The sequence below is a fragment of the Peromyscus californicus genome, unplaced genomic scaffold (assembly GCF_007827085.1).
Source record: "Peromyscus californicus insignis strain IS unplaced genomic scaffold, ASM782708v3 Scaffold_5__1_contigs__length_169319896, whole genome shotgun sequence".
Lineage (NCBI taxonomy): Eukaryota > Metazoa > Chordata > Mammalia > Rodentia > Cricetidae > Peromyscus > Peromyscus californicus.
The window spans coordinates 117,493,967-117,506,634 of record NW_026294573.1 but is presented as its reverse complement, the minus strand read 5'-3'; the positions used below and the strand labels follow the sequence as shown (position 1 = coordinate 117,506,634).

At 35.1% G+C, this 12,668-nt stretch overlaps 1 protein-coding gene across 6 annotated transcripts in view; it reads left to right on the top strand.

The window, feature by feature from the left end:
• Epha7 (EPH receptor A7) overlaps nucleotides 1–12,668 on the top strand; it is a 153,151-nt gene that overhangs the window by 102,684 nt on the left and 37,799 nt on the right. The window lies entirely within an intron of this gene.

Genomic DNA, 12,668 nt, shown 5'->3' with positions numbered 1-12,668 from the left:
AAACTTCCATCTGCCCTTTTTTCCATTAATCATTTTAATTTTAATTAAAATTTAATTACATCATTTCTCCTTCCCTATACTCTCTCTGACACGACCCCTCCCATTCCTCCCCTCCCTATTATTCTCCCTCAAATCCATGGCTTTTTTTTCTTTGATTAGTATTGTTATATATATATATATATATATATATATATATATATATATATATATAATATGTGTATGTATAGATGTAGCTAAAGCTATAAATGCATAAATGTATAAGTAGAAGCTGCCGAGCACATTTAGTATTGCATGTCTACATGTCTTCATGCTGACTACTTGTATTAGAGAACCAGTTAAGGAGCTAGTCCCTGGGGATGTCTCATTCTCCCTCACCACAGTCCTCAGTTGCCTTAGTTCTTAGCAGTTATCCTTAGTTCTTTGTTGAGAGGTGGGGCGCCCTGGAATTTCCCCCTTCCAGTGTTAGTCTATCTATTAGTGCTACTGTTTGGATCTTGTTTGGGCAGACATAGTTGCATATTTTGGGTGTAGCTCCACTGCTGTTTCTAGGAGACACAATCTCACAGTTCCTTTTTTCACGAAGACTCACTGTCCACATATATTTTTCTTACCTGCCTTGCCCATCCTTAACTGAACTAAACTTTACTGAATAAGATAAAGGGTCAGCAGCTCTTAAGTTTTTCTGTAACTTTAGTAGAAGTTGGAAATAACCCTTCCATGAGTTATAATCATCAAAAGTATTATAATCACTGAAACTCAATTCCAGATGAATTTGTCATATTTCCTAAACCAAGAAACTGAGGTTCATATAATACAGTAAGGTGTAAAACCTGCGCATTTAAAACTGTATCCCAACCCACTTCTATGTGACATGCGCCAACTACCTTATCTGGGTTGATTTTTAAATACCCTTGCATAAAAAGGCTATGGTAAGACTATTTCACTCTTTATTTTAATGACTAAAAAATCATATATGTGTGTGTGTGTATGTAAAATTCTGCACACATATTCTATATAGGTGTGTATTGTTCTATATACATGTATTACTGCTCATACATGTATAACTTTTGTCATCTATATGAGAAAATATGTATATATATATATATATATATATATATATATATATATGAGAAAAACTAAATAATAGCCTGAAATACCTTGTTCAAATGATCATTTTTATCTCTGTTCAATATACCCCGAATTTTTTTTATCTGTGAATAATAGTATTCTTAGCTTAACACAGAACTGACAGTGGGTTGAAAACAGAGGAGATGTAAATCACAAGCAATACCTGACTAACAGGATGCTCAGCAGCCACATGTTTCTTTGAAACATAATGTCTTCAGGGCTCTGTGTGTCAAGCTAACCTTTGTTTAGTTGAGGAGTAATTTTGTTCATTCCCACCCAAACTTCAGACAAGTGCTTTCTAAATCAGTGGGGAACTGCGTGCAAAATATTAATATGGCAACAGGAATGGCTCAGATATTTTTGACAAGGATGTATGCTAAAGTAGAAACTTTAGTAACTTACAAAACAATTAGCTCAGTCTTTTGTAGTGTGGCGCAGTGCAGGCTTGGAGATGCAGTATATATGAGCTTCAGTTACTGCGTTCCTGTTTTTAGTAAATAGCTGCCCTGTAGGTTGCTAAGTGCTATGGCTGACAGGCTGTATATGAAAAAGCTTTTATTTTAATAACCAGTGGCAACTTGCACTTATTAAAAAAAAAAAAAAAAAAACCTTTCATTTTTCGAAATACTTCTTTGGTTCAAAACCACTGAAGAGAATTGCAGTCGCCTCTGGAAGAGTAGACCTAAACCGGTTATTAACAAAGGACCAAATGGGACATCAAAGAACGGGAGTTTCTAATACCCGAGTCAGGGAGCAAAACGTATCTATGAAATGAGGCTTGGGGTATGTATGTCTCAGTTCCAGAGACAGGAACCAGAACATTTTCATGAATGAGGCTTGGGGTTTGTATGCCTAATATTGAACAAAGAGACGTTATATTTCAAAATGCTGTATTTACGATCACTACACAATAAACTGGAAATAAGTTAGCTCACTTGTCTCAATGAAAAGTCAAATGTCTATGCAGAACTGTGTTGGAGATGTGAGCTTTTAATGCCGTGTATTTGGAGAGCTTAGAAATGATTTTCACCTATCTCTTAGGACTAAAATGGTGAAAATACTTTTGCTAAAAACTATCTGAATTAATCAAGTAGAAGAATATTTTTAAGACATTATCAGTGTGTAGCATAGGGAAATTAAGAAATAAATAGTAATCGATAAGAACGTATTTTAGAATAAATTTTTAGTTTTAGAATAAATTTTGTGTATTCAATTTATAAAACATGTTATAGGATATAAACATATAGCCATTACTAGTGTGAAACAATTTGATACATCAAATTCTTACAGTTTCCTTTCATTTTTTTTATGGCAGAGGAAGATAAAATCTATTTGTTTATTAGAAGTCCCCAATACACTACAGTTCTTCACACACACACACACACACACACACACACACACACACACACACACACTCAGACCACTTATATATAGGATCTGTTTATATGTTGTGTTCATGTCTGCTTTTGTGTTTGTGTTTATGACTTAATTTGTTAATTTCTCTGAATAAAATAGAAAATAAAAATGACGAGGGATAGCTAAACCTACTTTGAAGGGAACAATGTGATGTGTGTGGAGGTTGTTGACTTCTGGGTATTTATTCTGATGAAAGTGAAAGGCAAGCAGCATAAAGGGATGGAAATTTCAGACATTAGAGGAAACATGTATTCAGTCAATTCGCTAGTGTACACACAGTAAATAAAAATCAATTTCATAGAAACAGTCATGAAAGAAATACAGAGTGTCTCTCTGATATGATTCAGTAAAAACCTTTTAGGAAATACAGTTTATGAGGAAAGTTTTGATATAAGTGACTATAAACATAAAATACTAATATAAGCTACTTTGTTGGAGAAAATATCCAATATATGTTAAGTACATTGGCAATCATATCATTTATATATTCTAAAGGAGTTATAAAAAATGATAAAACAAAAAAATGGTATTATCAAATCGGTAAAACAGAACCAGCAGAACGGCTCATAATTCAATAAACAAATAAAGAGGCAAAAACAGCCAGTGTGGAAAGACGAGGTTAGGGGTCTGTGGAGTTGGCTCAGTTAGTAGAAGGCTTTCTGTGCAAACGTGAGGACTTGACTGTGAATCCCTAGAACTCTTTAAAAGCTCAAGAATCTCAGCACAGCACATGCTTGTAATCCCAGCACTGGGATTCCAGTGGTCAGTGACCACCCAGTTTAGCTAAATCAACAAGTTTCAGGCTCAGTGAGAGACACCCCCATCCTCAGTCCCTGTATCCCCCCCCCCGCTCCCCACCCCACCATCTCTCCATCCCAGTGTTTTCCTCTCCCTATTCCTTCTTCTCAGTTTCAAAGTGTAATCAGCACTATAGGATTTAGTGAGCTGTTTTTGATTCCACAGAATAAAAGTGAGGTCATAACCTTTAATAAAACCCTTTCAAAAGATGACCAGTAAACAGTCTCATCTAGCTTAAGATAGAGTTTTCATTTTCTATGTGAGTTCATTAAGTTGTGTCCAAGCAAAGTAACATATAGATTAATATTCTGTATATTCTATATTCTGTAGCTCTCAAATGTGATTTTTTAGCAATTCCTTACATGAATTGTAATTGTTTATTGTATGAAAATATACATTGAAAATTGTATATTGAAGATAAACTTATAGAAAGGAATAATTTATAGGTAAAATTAATGTTGTAAACTGATAAATAATAATTAATAATAATCATAATCATAATTTACTACACTGACACAAACTTTATATTTATATAATGTTATTTTAAATGAAACAGGATGCTACTATAAATTCATATCATTGTAATGATACTTGTGTTAAAATCTGTGTACTTTGGAAAAAATCTCTTTAATGATATCACTTTAGTTACTATTAAAAATAGAAATTGTTAGTTAGATGTTGTGATATATGTCTGTAATACTTGAGAATATTACATAGGTCCAAAGACCAGCCTGATATACATAGCAAAACCAGTTAAAATTTTTTAGAATATCTCCATTAATACATAGATATTAATTTTTAGAATATATATACTGGAACAAATATTCTTCAGTTTTAGGATGTTAGAACTTATATTTAAATTAATATTTATCATTTCAGAATATGTATACTTAACCAGAAGTATGAGTAGACACAGATTTAGCTACTTTAGTTTCCCAGATATACCAGGCAAATAAAACCCTTATGTATGTCAGTATGTATATGTGTGTGTATATATATATATATATATATGTGTGTGTGTGTGTGTGTGTGTGTGTGTGTGTGTGTGTGTGTGCATATATATATATATATATATTTATTATAATGAATTTGAGTCCACAGTTAAAACCCAGGCTATATATTTTCATCTCCACTTTCAAAATCTCAGAGTATTAAGACTCTCCTCAACTGACATCCTTGAAGTTGACATTGTCTTGTGACTGAGTAGATAGCAGCAAGAAATTCAATTACGGCAAGTCAGCTCTGTCATTGCACCTGTCGGCTTGCACGGAAAATGATTTGTAAATTGGGCTTTATCTTTCCCATCCCATAAATCTGCTGTCCATAATTGACACTTGTCAACATAGATGAATAGTGGGAGAAGGAAAACAGAAAGTAAATGAGTAGCCCACCTGGGAAAAGGATGTCTTGCTGCCCGTGGGAGTCGTTTACAAACAGCAGTACCCGCAGACCAGAGCGTGCATCCACAAGCAGGTGGCAAGTGTTTTCCTCGTCAGAAATACAGTCCAGGGCTGAATCATAATGAAGCAAGATTCAGTAATGACAATTAACGCACAGGCTTTGCATACGATGTAAATACCACTTCCAAGGAAAGGGAGCTTCCTTCCTGTGTTGAAGCTAGAGGTTGTTACACATTTCTAAGTACCGGGTTGGTGTTTGACCTGTCAGAATGTTTTCATGAGGCAAGCATTTTCGCTGTCTGGGGAGTTGATATTGTCACTTGTTACACAATTCAGCAGCAGTTCAAAGTTGTTTGATACCAGTGTTGACAGATTGGTTTTAAAAAGACATAAAAACAATGATGTTTTCTTTCAAATGTCAAAGAAGCAGGGTTTCATAAAGATGATCTTGGGAGCAAGAACTAACCACAGAAACATGACAGAAAAGCCTTCAGGTTTCTTTTGCTTAAATGCCTTATTTGACTTCACATCTTCTTCTAATGTTTATCTTAAATTTTGAAGCACTCAATTTTAAACAACTGAAAATATTTAGAATGTTTTAATAATCTTGATTCTAAAACACCTTATGATTCTAAAAAATAACATTTTTAAATCGCCACCCCACCAATATTGTGATCATAAAATAAAAATATAAGTGCATAAATGTAAATGATAACAGAGTGAGTACTTAGAAACCTAAATTAGCAAGCCAGATTGTGGTTTCAAATCATCAGCTACACAACATGATTTTGCAATCTCTTCTATATCATACCGAACTTATTAACAATTCAGCTCTTATATTTTTGGTTGTGAGCCTAGCCTTTAACGGCTGAGCCATCTCTCCAGCCCAACAATTCAGCTCTTTAAGTGCGACTTTTTGTATTTTAAAAGATTCAATTTAGTATGAAAACAATTTTTCAATTCCTGTGAGTAGTCCATCTCAACATCATTGTCATTTTTGTAATTTACAAATATCTAACTTGAAGTGTAACATCTTCCTTACCCTGTTTGCTTCTGACAAACAGCATGAATATAAAATTTGCATCCCCTAAGAGCACTAGGGGGAGGTTTACTGACTGTACATAGCCCCATCAGGACTTTCTTCCCCATTACCCGTGGCTCAGCACAGTCTTTGTTGATCTAGCTAAGTTTTGCAGAAACTAAGTGTGGCTATATTTATGATATGTTATAGGATTTGGGCTGAGAACTTAAGCCACTTCTCTATGGGATTGTTGTGAAATGGTTGTGTATAGATGCTGTAATGACACACAGGATTTTCTTGGAGCATGTTAAAACAATATATATTTACAGTGTAATGCAGAGGTCAGCAGTCAGTGTCAGCCGCTCTTGAACTTCTGATCCTCATCACTCCACCTTCCAAGTGTTCCAAGTGTTCTTGGTTCTTACTACAACTCCTGAAAGTTAAAGTACTCTAAAGTATCCAAGCAACAAAGCATGGAATATACTTTTAAAAAATTATTATGTTGAAATTACAAAAAAATGTTTGAGTCACATTTTTCATCATTTAGCATAGCAAATATATTTTCACAAAGAAAATTCACTATAATCAGGAAATATCAGACTATAATAAACATTCAGCATTCACAATACAATATATAAGATAGTAAGTATTCTTACACTAGATTTGTTTTTATGGGTGATTTGTAATTCTATATACTTCCTACAAAATCATGTTCTAGGAACAGTGTGTTGGATCAGGAGGCAAAGGTACTTGGAACTAATTATGACCTTCTGAGATCTCAGGAACCCACACAGTGAAAGGAGAAAACTGATTCTTTGAGTTGTCCTCTGTCCTCCATGCATGTGCCATGGCACAGGTGTCCCTACATACACATGCATGACATGCATAACTAAATATAAGACTTCTAATCATGTTCTGTATTAACAAAATGAAATCAGTATCACCACAGACATTTAGCTTGCATTAGGATGAAATAATGGAAATGGGTTGATTTAAATCTTTGTTATATATTATGAAGTCAGTTTTACACATTAATTTCTTCTTTTATTGATGATTCAGATTGTTGCTGAACATGGCTTATTTTTCAAAAATCATTATTTTTGTCTTACATATTAAAACATGTGGCTCATAACAGTTTAGCAATTTCGGTAAGATGCCATAATTAATAAGTGAGCAATGCCTAAACATTTTGTTCATGACTTCAAATCCTGTGGAGAGGGCAGGAAGCAGCTTCAGCCATACTACACTGACTTGAAAATGTGATCTTTTCATTCTGTAGTATAACAGGAGTCTTAAAATGTCTTATTAATAAGAAACCCAGAGCCAGATATTAGGGTGAACACTGAAAGATCAGAGAAATAGAACAAGCCACAGCCAACCTCACCTTGCCAACTCCTCAGCCGATCCTGTTTCCATGAATCCTCAGGCTGAAATCCTCTGAGTCCTCACCGCTGAGGGTCTCAGTAGAACTGCTGCTTCATTCCTGTCTCCTCACACTTATACCATTCTCCACCGAGCCATATCACTTCCTGGGACTGAAGGTGTGAATGCTTTCCAAGCAAAGGCATGATATCTCAAGTGCTGGGGTTAAATTTAGGCATGTGCCACCACTACCTGACTCTGTTCCCAGTGTGGCCTTGAACTCAGAGAGATCCAGAGGGATCTCTGCCTCCCAAGTGATAGGATTAACGGTGTGTGCCACCACTGTCTGGCCTCTATATCTAATCTAGTGGCTGACTCTGTGCTCTGATCCCCAGATAAATTTTATTGGGGTGCACAATATATCAACACACTGAGGTGTTATGAAATTCAAATCCATATTTATTACATATGTTGCTCATGTGTATAGAGCCGTTTGTGTGTGTGTGTGTGTGTGTGTGTGTGTGTGTGTGTGTGTGTGTGTGTGTGTTTGCTGGTTGGGTGCTCTGTTAATTCTTATGTGAGGAATAATGCATCATGCAGTACTCCAAACTGGCCAATGTGATAAAGAGGAACAATAATTCCTAGTAGTTTCAAAAATGCTTGGTGCATTAATATATAAATATTTATGGGATATTATATAACATTTTGGTAAATCTGTAAATTGTATAGATTTGTGTGTTCAACAGTTGCCATTTTTAGTAAAAAACAGTTTCATAATCCTTTTACCATTTTGAGTTATTCAGTGAGTTGTTATCAATAGTCACTTTGGTGATTATTTCTTAAAACCAGTAGCCTAGCAGTAAAATAAGTATTCCTAATATGTTTTTCTTTTTTAGTGGTGGAATTATATGTTCCAACTTTTGTTAAATTTTTATTTTTTAGCTATGTGATATGCTGAATGTTAACACTTTTTTGCATTTGAATTATATATATATATATATACACACATATATATGAACTATAAGTCTCTTAATTTCAGAAGCCCTTACTTTAAATTATAGTATAAAGAACTTGCTATTCTAAATAAATTCTTAATAAGTACCAACCACAGAAAATATGACTTTCATTTTTCATTGATATGAGCAGTTTCTAAATAAAGTATGTAACACTATTGCTTTTGTTTGCCATCTATGACATATTAAAACAGAAATGAGAGATGTTTTCATAAGTATTATAGAATTTCACAGAGAGATGTACTGCTGGAAAATATTTATTACTGGACAGAATGGAATATGTACTCATTTGAAAGAGCAATTGAACATGTGTTGGTCAGCAACTGAGCAGATTAAGTGCACATCTGCAGAGTGATATTTGCAACATCAGTTACAGGGATATTTCAGGGCTGTAGCTATGATGTATCATTGTGGGTTTGTGTTTTTATCTTTCCAGTAATAAGAAAATGAAGATCAGATCTATATGAATCACCTAAACACTCATGTTAGTTTCTGCTAAACCGTTAGTCTTAAAATGCGGGGACATTGCTCATCTTGAGAAGCCCAGCCATCTATGGCATCAAGTGAGTGAGGTCTTACATGTGAGCATCCAATGAACCCACACCACTTCACATCCCAGAAAACAGATATTGCCAAAGCTTGGTCATAGCTTGTGAGTAGTCTACCAACTTAAGGAAAGGGATCTCTAAAAAGGATGCTTAACATAAAATAACACTAAAAGTGAAAACAAGTGTTTGTTCCTATCCATAGGAAAATCCAGTAGGACTTAATACTATAAATCTGCCCCTAAGTCCTGATTTACAAAACTCTGTGTATCATCCACAACCCATAGTCTTTACCTACCTAAGGAGTCTTAGGCAATTATGTTGCTTCTATAGGACACATTAGTTTTCAACATCTTTTTGGTATAAACATGATAATTTAATAGTTTTCTAGATCAAATAGTTTCTCAGCTAGTCAAGCAATCAGCTGTTGAAGTTATTATTTGTTTAGAGAAGAGAAGTCCAAATTGAAAACATTTAATTATGAATTAATTTTTGAAACAAAACTTACTCAAAATTGATAACTTTCCCTTCCTATACCTATTCATTCTAAGTTGTTTTTTTTTTCAGGTGCATAAAAATGATACAAAGAGACAATCTAAAAAGCTGTATTAATCTCTTTTGATACTAAAATATATTATATAGAAAACGAATGCCACATCACAGCATTTGTGGCTGAGGAAATCTAATGCAGTTTTCATTCATGACTTTCTCGGTGGAAGTTTTTGCTCTGTGGCACAACAACGTGAAACTACAAACTAAGTGCAATGTGTTTACCAGACTAGAGGAAACGAAGGCTTTATTTTGTACTCAGTTTTCATTATAAAGTCTTAAATCTGGACTGGTATTGAGAACTTACTATTGAGCAGTATGAATCCCGCAGGTTTACGTTTTTAGAAAACAATGGAGCAGTTGAGATGCTATGTTTTCAGTTTGTCTTTTTAATTGACATCAGTGGTGAGGTGGCTTTCTCTCCTCTGGGTCCCTTGACTTTCCTTTCCTGCCCCTCTTCCTTCTTTCCCCCTTTTTCTTCCTTCACAGTCTCCTGACTGAGTAGTCAGCATATACTCGGTTGTGAAATTAAAATCACATGAATACTGTGAGGATTTTGAAATAAAATAAATTGGTAAACAGAAGTGAACAATACTGAAGTGTTCTATTTGATTATTGAAATATAATCCTCTATCATTTATAAAATGTACTTTCAAGTCAAAGAAAATGTCCTCAGCTGAAAACGTTACTCTGGCCTGTCAGGGGTCATTATCAGTGTGTGTGTGTGTGTGTGTGTGTGTGTGTGTGTGTGTGTGTGTGTATATGTGTGTAGGGTCCATGTGTGTTAGTAAAAGTGGCCTTGCTGGGGGCCGTGGCTTTATGTCCTTACTGAGAAAACTCATTCTGTAAATATTCAGTCCTTAAAGCAAGGTATAGTCGCATGGTTAGCCCTATAAATAAGGCCGCGTATGGCTATAGTCTCACAGAAAGTTAGCAATGCACCCAGCTTTTCTGACACACCAAGGAAAAAGGAGTGGTTTGAAAACTGGCTGAAAAGTTTCCTCAGCGTGGAAAAGTGAAATTGCTGGGTCTTCATTCTCCATACCATGTATTGTAAGGCATCTTATGAAATGGTATGTCTTGATGGTCCTCTCCCCATTCTAGTAATTTAATTTAATTTTTACTATGAAGTAGCCTTTTTAAATGACGTAAAATTTAGGTTTTAGCTTTCTACCTTGCTGCTACCAAAAATAAATAAATAAATAGTATATTTTGTTCATTTACTTAATAAAACTGTGAATGTATTATTTGCATATCTAATATCATCAGCATTTATTATGAAAACTCACACCTTCAAATGACAGTGTAAGTTCCTAAGCAAACTTCAAAGGAATCATTCTCAAACCCAGCCATGGATCACTTTAACAGTACATTCATCCATGCATGTGCAAGATACCAAGGCTGGAACTGCATTTTAGAGTTTCCAATTTTAGAAAAGAAGTGTTCTGGAATGGGTCCCAGACATCAGTTATTTTAATACAGGAAAAAATAAATAGTTTTTTTAACCACATGCCAGAACTGATTTTCAATATTTACTATTAATACTTATATACATTTCTATTACCATCTTTTTGTGAATTGTGCACTATGGTTATTCCCCTTTTGGATCTCAGAATCCTGCTCACAGTGCAGTTTACTTTATTGCTTACATTCACACTGCAAAGAAGCAGTGGACGCCATTGCAAAGCCAGCAGGTTGTTTCTTAGGCTCATCCTCCTGCAATCAACAGACATCAGAAGAACCAAGGAGATAAAATATAAACTCACACGATGTGTGCTTCCTAGAATAAAAATAATACATTAGCTGAAGTAGAGGAAAAATGGTGTTTTAAGTAGTTGTTGCTGAGGCTGCTGACAAGAAAAATCATGATTCCCATCTTTAACCTGGGTTGGTATTATCTAACTACAAGTTGTCTCTAGATATTTTACCTATGGTAACTAATATAGATGCAGGTTATACTAGTCAAACATGAAGTTACAATTTGGCTAAAACCAAAATATTTTGTTGCTTGCTTCTTTACTGTCTGCCCAAAAATTTGCTAGCACCTGGCTTACATTGTATCAGCTGTTTAGTTTTATATTCAAATTGTGTGTGCACATAACCATTTTGACTTTTTTTTGGGGGGGTGTTAGTTAGGAGTTATGGTTTCCTACTTGGGTGCATGAATGTCGCTCGGTTGCTGGAGTGTAAACACTCCTATCACTGCATAACCTGGATATGGTGGTGCACACCTGTGACCCCAGAATTCAGGAAGTGAATGCTTGAGAATGGGGAGTTCAAGGTCATTCTCAACCACATAGGAAGTTTAAGATCCACCTAGAATTTCTCAGACCCTGCCACAAAAAAGAAATTTTATTTTCTAGAAGGCAGGAAGTAAGACCCCATTATCCATCATCTCTGTAGCCTGTAGAATGCTTTATTTATACTATAATCCCTCATGGAAAAAGTGAATGCTGAAGTTCTGAATGAAGAGATCTCTCATCAAAAAACAAAAAAAAAGTCAATAGAAATGTTATGGTGATCGTCTTTCTGGGCATTTTAGTGTAATAGTGAAGGGAACTTGACCAATACTGTAGTTCTTTGAAAAGCCTCTGCTACTCAAAATGTCAGTATAGAACAGATAAGTAGCTTTTCTCAGAAAGGAAGCATTCAAGGAAGCTGTATAGGGAAATCAATGCTTCCTTCACAAGATATCTTGCTTAAAAAAAAAAAAAAGTAAATACACATAGGGGACTTAGGGTGTGGTTGGTCTATATCTGAGAGGAGCCCCTTCTCAGCACTGTCTGGAAGCTGTACTTGAGTACTCAGTCTGCCTTACAGGGTGCCTGCTCTCCAATACTTTAAATAACAAGGACCTTCGTCTTTGTTTTCTTTTATAACACTAACTCTAAATGATGCTTAACCCTTGGCTCATCTTGTTACTAGATCATGGGGCCTTACCCACTTTTTCTTACCTGTAAACAGACACTCTAAAATATTTCATTCTCTTTGAAAATTTGTACTATCTAATTGGTGCTCAGGCAGTTTTATTCGTCTTATTCTATCCCAGAAAGTTGTAGGAAGTACCCATGCTTATCAGTGAGGACATAGTCAAAATAAACATGGCACCTCGATGTAGGGGCCCTAGCCTCTGAGAAAAGAAACTGCAGCTCTCCAAGGGTTAACTGACTCAACTCCTGAAATACTGCAACAAAGCAACATCAAGATTCAAATGGTCATTAAAATAATACCCTTAGGATCAAAAACTCCTCACATTAGGGTTTACTTTGACTATTTCAGGAAGTATATCAAAGAAACTATTCAGAGTGGTTACTTTAAGAGAAACATCTTTGAAACATGGAGTGTGTCAGGGAGAGGGTTTCACTTTTACTTTTGTGCTTTTAAAAAGGTGCAAAAAATTCTCTACTTGGTCTACCCCCATTCAGATGCCAGCAGA